This window comes from Aulonocara stuartgranti, assembly GCF_965226115.1.
Source record: "Aulonocara stuartgranti genome assembly, chromosome: 3".
NCBI lineage: Eukaryota > Metazoa > Chordata > Actinopteri > Cichliformes > Cichlidae > Aulonocara > Aulonocara stuartgranti.
This window is the reverse complement of record NC_138941.1, coordinates 77,055,506-77,062,553: the sequence shown is the minus strand read 5'-3', so window position 1 is coordinate 77,062,553 and position 7,048 is coordinate 77,055,506. Positions and strand designations below refer to the sequence as shown.

The 7,048-nt window shown below is 41.5% G+C and overlaps 1 long non-coding RNA gene across 1 annotated transcript; it reads right to left on the bottom strand.

The window, feature by feature from the left end:
- Window positions 1-311: 311 nt before the first annotated feature.
- On the bottom strand, window positions 312-3,439 carry LOC309703774. Its single transcript, XR_014276030.1, has 3 exons — window positions 1,095-3,439; window positions 638-700; window positions 312-553 (listed from the first exon to the last, which is right to left on the bottom strand). It is a non-coding gene; the product is annotated as an uncharacterized lncRNA (long non-coding RNA).
- Window positions 3,440-7,048: the final 3,609 nt, after the last annotated feature.

Here is a 7,048-nt window from a genome sequence, read left to right as displayed (position 1 = left end):
GAACACTGTCCTTCTGAACCAAACATCAGCAGTGATCCAAACCATGAACATCCTGACCCTCCCACGGACATACAAGATGGAAGCGCAGTCAGAGACACCATATGTCACAATCATTTCCTTTGACCCATCACCTCAACATGTTGAAAGAAGAATAAACAACTGGCTGTTCAACTGGCTTTATTGGTCGCCTGTATTTCCTGTACACAAAGTATTAATAAGTATATTATTATGTTGTTCAAACACTGAAATAATTCATCCATCTCTGACCACTTCACCCACCCTTAACTGATGTTCCAGCAGTAAAATCTCAATCTTGGTCTTTTGGACCTGCTGCTTGAAGTGTTCCAAATCCAAGTCGCATTTATTTATTTTCTTGATCAAATAGGTCTTGTACAGCTGCTTTACAGGGAGCTATTGAAACACAGAAAATAGCATTGACATTCATAGTACATGCCTACTTAGGTTGGTTGTAAATCAGTGCTGAACATCTTACTGAGGAAAGGTTTGTTGGAGAAGTGGCTGGACCCTCTTCCTCTTCATTTCCATCATCACTCTGTTAGAGACATAGAAAGTCCATGGTTTTATTAAAGTACCACATTTTATTCAATTGTTATATTTTCCATTGTAAGATGTAAACCTCATAAAGTGTCTCTGTTGCTTCCTCCTCTGTAACAGCTGTCAATGTTTCTTCATTATTTTCCTGTAGTAAAGAAATAAACAACATTGCTGTTCTACTGTAAACTCATATAATCTGTGGAGTATTACTCACAACTGCATGTTGGTCTGGCTCAACAGGAGGCTGCACCAGATGCAGTACACCACCACCATCAACTGATAGAATATGAGGTTTATACAGGTCACTTATAACTTACAAGGGACCAAATGGCAATTAACAAACATACCAAGCACCTTACACTTCATTGTCATTATGCTCTCAAAGACAACCAAGGCTGAGGGAAGGCAAGATCAGTAGGAAAATAACTTCACTACAAAATAATCCATTATGGTAAAGAGTTTATCAGATGAATGAGTAGCACTGCAAAGGTGACTGTGAAGAAAGGATGTACGCACATCATGTATTATTTTGAATTTACCCCCTATGTAGGCACTTGTGTCTTGGGGGGTTATTGACTCAGAGGATGTCCCCGCAGAGATGCCTTCAGCCACAGGGCGCCCACTGTTTTGGCTGAGGGCCAACTGCTCAGCCTCTGTGAGTGGTGGTGGTGGAGGACCCCCACCTGTTTTTCGGGCCTCCGCTTTTTTTCTGTTGGCTATAACGGGCCACATTTGAGCATACAGAGTAAGCAAATATGTACTTGTAATGTGCTCAGATAATTTCAATAAGTGCTTACAGAAAGAAAATTAATGTAGCCTCTAACTGCAATTGATTTACATGGGACAAACAGACCAAGCACTATGGCTCATAATACAATTACACCTTACCTGTTTGGACTATATTTTTATATTTCATTTTTACTTGCTGCCAGGAACGTTTGGGGCCTGTTGGGTTGCACCTGCGCTCACATCACATCACAAAATAAAATGTATAAAATAACAAATAAAATAACATATGATAAAATAACGTGTTAAATGGGTGGAAATCCCTAGATCAATGTTTAAATTAACACTCACGCATTGACTCTGTCGGCTATGTTTTGCCATGCATGCTCCCTTTCTTTTGCAGCTGAGGCTGTGTTACTTTTTTTCCGCAAAATTTGCATGTTATCGGCATATGCTGCCATCAGAATTTCGGCCTCAAGCGCTGTGAAATACATTGACCGCGCCTTCTTTCCCTCCGTCTCCATGGTGACTCGCTTAATCTGTGCTCCGCTTATCAGGGCTTTATGTATCCTCGTGCGCGCGCTTCACTTGGGGTTAAAGCAACTCCGCGTTGACTGAACTAATTGTTATCAGCCTTTCTGAAACCGAATATTCTGAGTTGGACAGTTCGGGGTTACTCAACCCTGAGTATCGTTTTTCACTCTGAGTTTTCTAAACCGGCTTCCTGAAATAGGGCCCAGATCTCTAATCCCTAAACCTAACCAAGGAAAAATGGCAGCTTGGGTAAAAGACTGAAAGTTACGGCACACAATGATGTGTGCTGCTGGTAAAGTTTCTGGGCTGCCCGTCCTCAAAACAGCCATCCTTCAAGATTTCCTCCATTTAATGCAATGCATTATCAGGGATTGTAACGTCTAGTCCTTTTACTGAATGTTTTTCTTGAACTTTAATACTATAATTCAAGTATGTGGGCTAGAAAGTGGGACCAAGGAGGAATCATGTAAAATTCATACAATTCGTGTTTTCTTCAGAGACACTCATAGTACAGTCAGTGTTAGTCATTAATTTCTGACCCTAGCTCGTAGTGTATCACTCAGATCTTATAAGTGAAAGTGTAGCATCATCTCTGAGGAGACAAATAAGAAGAACTTTTATATTAATGTATCTCTGACAAACATAGAGTTTCACCCACTCCTTGATCCTCAACATAAACTCGAAGAAGGAATATGGTTAGTGAGTTGTCCTTTAAGTGCGCTTGTGATTTGATTTGATTATAATAAGATTATAACATTGGACGTAGCCTCCTGTTAAAATTGTTCTGTTGCCAGTAGGCTATCTTTGAGATCTCCAGGTGTAGATGACTCATAAATGTAGGTAAACGAAAATATCCACAGACAGTTTTACAGTATTATGTCCTCAGTATAACTCTGTATTCTATAATATTGTTTTCACTGTAGTTTACAGGCTTTAATGGGACATCTTTTTAAAATTATGACAAGAAGTTATCATGAGCTGTCAGACTGATATTTTATAACTTTCTTTGCATTTCTCTTTTTGTATTGACCAGATAATCATGAATGGGACATGGCTGAGTCGTTTAGGGGCAATGCATGAACACTGCAGATTATTACCAGAGAGCTGCCCCCAGAGCCTGTGGGTGTTTGGGGGTGCACAGCAGACTGGAAATCTCAACCGTATCCAAAATGTACCTTTAAAGTATCCACACATGGTACTGAATTTAAATCAATCACACAGTCATTTATGAGACAACCAAATGAGGCTCTATTAGCACCTCATGCTAAAAATAAGCATAAGAAAATTAGAATGTTGAATACCAGATGCAAGGTTTTAAGCCAATACTGCTGTACTACTGTTAATGAAGCACAAACAAACAGTACATACATATAATAATAACAACAACAACAATAATAATAAATGGTTATACCTGTTTGTTACCGTCTGTTTTCAAGTGCAAAGGGTATCAAACTCTGACTTTACCTTGTGCACAGTTTTGCTGTAAATACATTCCTTCACTCCACTCAAGCTCAAGACAAACGGTCTACCTGCTGATGGCAGCTGATGTGGGCGACCGTGGCTCAGGGGGATGGGAAGCGCATCTGTAATCGGAAGGTCGGGCTGTCTGTCCTGGTCGTTGTGTCCTTCGGCAAGACACTTTACCCTACCACCTACTGTTGGCCAGAGGGGCCGATGGTGCGATATGGCAGTCTCGCTTCTGTCAGTCTGCCCCAGGGCAGCTGTGGCTACAACCGTAGCTGCCTCCACCAGTGTGTGAATGTGGGAGTGAATGAATAGTGGAATTGTAAAGCGCTTTGGGTGCCTTGAAAAGCGCTATATAAATCCAATCCATTATTATTATTATAATCTAATCACATGATTCACATTCGTATATACGCAGCTAATCAACGTGGTTGACAGGCTATGACAGCGTCCTTATGTGCCGACACCGGTGTTTTAGCTAGCAAAGCGGCTGATGTGGAGTGAAGCCACGTTAATGACAACGTGTCCAACCATTGGAGATGTGAGCAGGACAGACGGAACAACTGCCGGAAAAACTGTGGACTTTATACCAGTTTTTAAATTGTGTTGATCGGCCACGTAAAACCAGAGTTATGATAAAAATACGCAATGCGTCACGGTTGTTAAAGAGTGGACTCAGGCACAGAGCTCAGAAATAAAGACAGTGCGTTTATTTACAGTGCAGCAAGGTAACAACAGTTAAAATGTGCAACTATGGTGATAGTGAGTCCTTCCTTCTGTGTAAGCCTGTGCGTGGTAGTGAAACCAAACATTGTGTTAGATCCTGACACAATAGCTGTGCCCCAAAACGCCGGCTGCATCGTCCGGAGGCCGCATGTGAAGGCCGATTAAGTCACAGCCAGGCGTCGAAGGCTGTCCTAATTCGTCGACTCCTTCAAATGCGGCCAATAAATGCGTCCTTCATTTCCATGAATTTGAAGGATGGGTCGGGTGTGTCCTGTCACTACCCGATCCGTACCGGAAACCCGATCGGTACCCTGCATGCGCGAAAGGTGTCTACTTCCGGTCGAAGCATTTTACGATAGTTACGGGTCAGAGTATCTGTTAAGATGTTAAGAATAACAAGTAAAATGTTTCCGATAATGAAACATTTAATATAATGTAGACAAAAACAAAAAAATAAAAAGATAGTTACGGATCAGGACTCACCGATCCTTACTGCGCATGTGCAAAGTCGGACCGTACAAATCGGGTCTACCCGATCCGTACGGCGCAGATGTTTTATTCCTCTTCTGTTCGTTTAATGGCAGTTTACTCCCCAGTGTACGAGGATACTGCCACCTGCTGACCGAGCGAAGGAACCCTATTGTAAACTGAATTAGCGTCATTACAAATGTGTGTTAATTTTGATTTAATGATAGTCGAGTGTATTTATGCTTGTTTGTGTGGAGAGGATTGATTGGAATACTGATGATGATGTCTGCTCTCACTGTCAGTTATCAGTAAACACTTCATCTGGCTGATGAATGTTCACGTTACATATTACAAAGTCTGCATTATTAACTCTGTAATTAGGCGCCATTCTTCTTATTTTACGGCGCTGTTCTTTGGGGAACGCTCTCTGTTGAGGAGAAAAGCGTGAATTTGTTTGTATACGGATTATCCATAGTTTAAATGTCCCGGTAGTCGAAAAGGAGGCAGAGCTGTTGAGAAATGCTAGGAGCTAACTGGGCGCTAACTGTATCATTCAAATATATTGAATGTCGCAATGTTGGCAAAGAGAGGAAGTGACGTAAGATTTGCGCATGCGGGGTACCGATTGGGTTTCCGGTACGGATCGGGTAGCGACATGTCCTTTGTAGCCCACCATATCCCAGAATTCATAGCGCGGCCCAGCCAAATTTCAGCTGCCAACAATGGCGGGTGCTACTAAGTTTTAAAATTACTCTTATTAATCTTTCTGGGCCACAAAATAAACATATTTTATGGCGAGAAAGGGTTCCTTGGGATTTTCACACATAATGAATAAACGATAAACAAAAAACTGATTAAAACAGAAGTGTGAGACGGTCGAGAACTTACGCCAGTGTCCTGTTTTATTTTAGATAGCAAGGAGCAGACGGCCGAGTTTATTCAACTCCGAGACAGCGGTGACGCAAATCAGAAGGCTAGACTGTACCACACTTCCGGCCTTCTCGATCGTAGACCGCGAAGGCTGGGTTCTCTGAAGGATGCAGCCGACATTTTGGGACACAGCTAATGTTTGGTTTTCTTCCTGAATACTATCGTTGTTTATATTTACTGCAGGAAAAAACAGTAAAAGCGGCGTTTTACGAGGAAAACGCTCGAAAGCACTCTCACTCTCAATAGTTTTGTTGTGTGTGTCAGAACAATGAGGCGACTGCTGAGTGTTACAGCAGTGACACATCTGCTGTTGTCAGGCCTGCAGGTATCAGGCTGTTGTTCTCCTTCATCTCATAGTGGACAGAAATTAGTTTTTGGAGTGGCACAAATAATTTGTGTGGCATCAGATTTGATGCAGAACAGCTGATTGTTCTGTAAATAGTTTGAAATGTTTGTTTAAACACATTGGCTGCATATTTTTGTAAACAGCTGCAAAAAACATTGATGTTTGCATAACTCAGTAACTTTTTTGAAGGAGTAAATATATAATTAATTGCCCAACGTTGATCATTATTTACTGTAGCCTATTTTGCAGACAGAGTTACAGACTCTCTTATTTTAACTTCCAATAGTGTGTTACGGATTCAAATATTGGGGATGGACACAAGAGGAAAAGCCACGATAACAACACTGGTCCGGCCGGGTTGAGTCAAACGATGATTTTAATGATCACACGCGTGGGAGATGGACACCGTACGCAGACAGCATCAGATCTCAAAATGGTGGAGCATTGCTCAAACTTTTATAGCCTCTGGTGCCCCCACCTTATCATAAAAGCCTAAACATTCACATGCTTTTCTCTCACACGGCGCCTAAGCTACGACCTTGGCTCCCTGTTTATCTGCTCCTGCTGAGATGGGGCAGAAAACTCCAGCACACTCTGTTCTCTTCTAATCAGACAAATAAGGCGATGACTTTTCTGCGAGCAGTATTTCTTATAACTCAGCAGTATAATGCATCATAAAACAATATCATTCATTCACAATAAATCAGCAGTCTAATGTAATGCAAATCAGTTTAACTAATGCAATAGTTATCAGCTTCTTCTAATTCAGGAGAATAATGCAAACTAAAACTACATAATACTTCACAATCTTTAATTAGGGGTTTAACATGGCATAAAATAATATTATAATCTCACAAGTGTTAACATCCTACACAGCTCATGAACATTGTTAGTGGGCTAAAGCAGTTAATTAAAAGTCGTCTAACATAAATGTAAATGCTGTAATGTGATTATTTTAATAAACATGTAACTTGGATGCTGGCGTGACCACAGTGCACACGTCTGCTGTCGCTCACAGTGGTCCAAGGGGCTGCTCAGGGAGTTTGTGTGTTCAGACACATGAACCATTAGAGGGAATATTGCTTTAGACCAATTGTGAAATTGGAATACAGTTGTTCATTGGAAACCCAAACAACCTCTTCCTCATGCTCTGATATCGCCAGCTCCACCCTTTGAGCCTCCTCCTCTTATTCATCAACATCAGACACTGACTGGTCGGCGGACATCGAGGAAGCCTCCAGAGATAGAAGTTTCAGTACAGAGAGTTACTATGTGCACCTGCTGAAGGCAGGTGAAGCT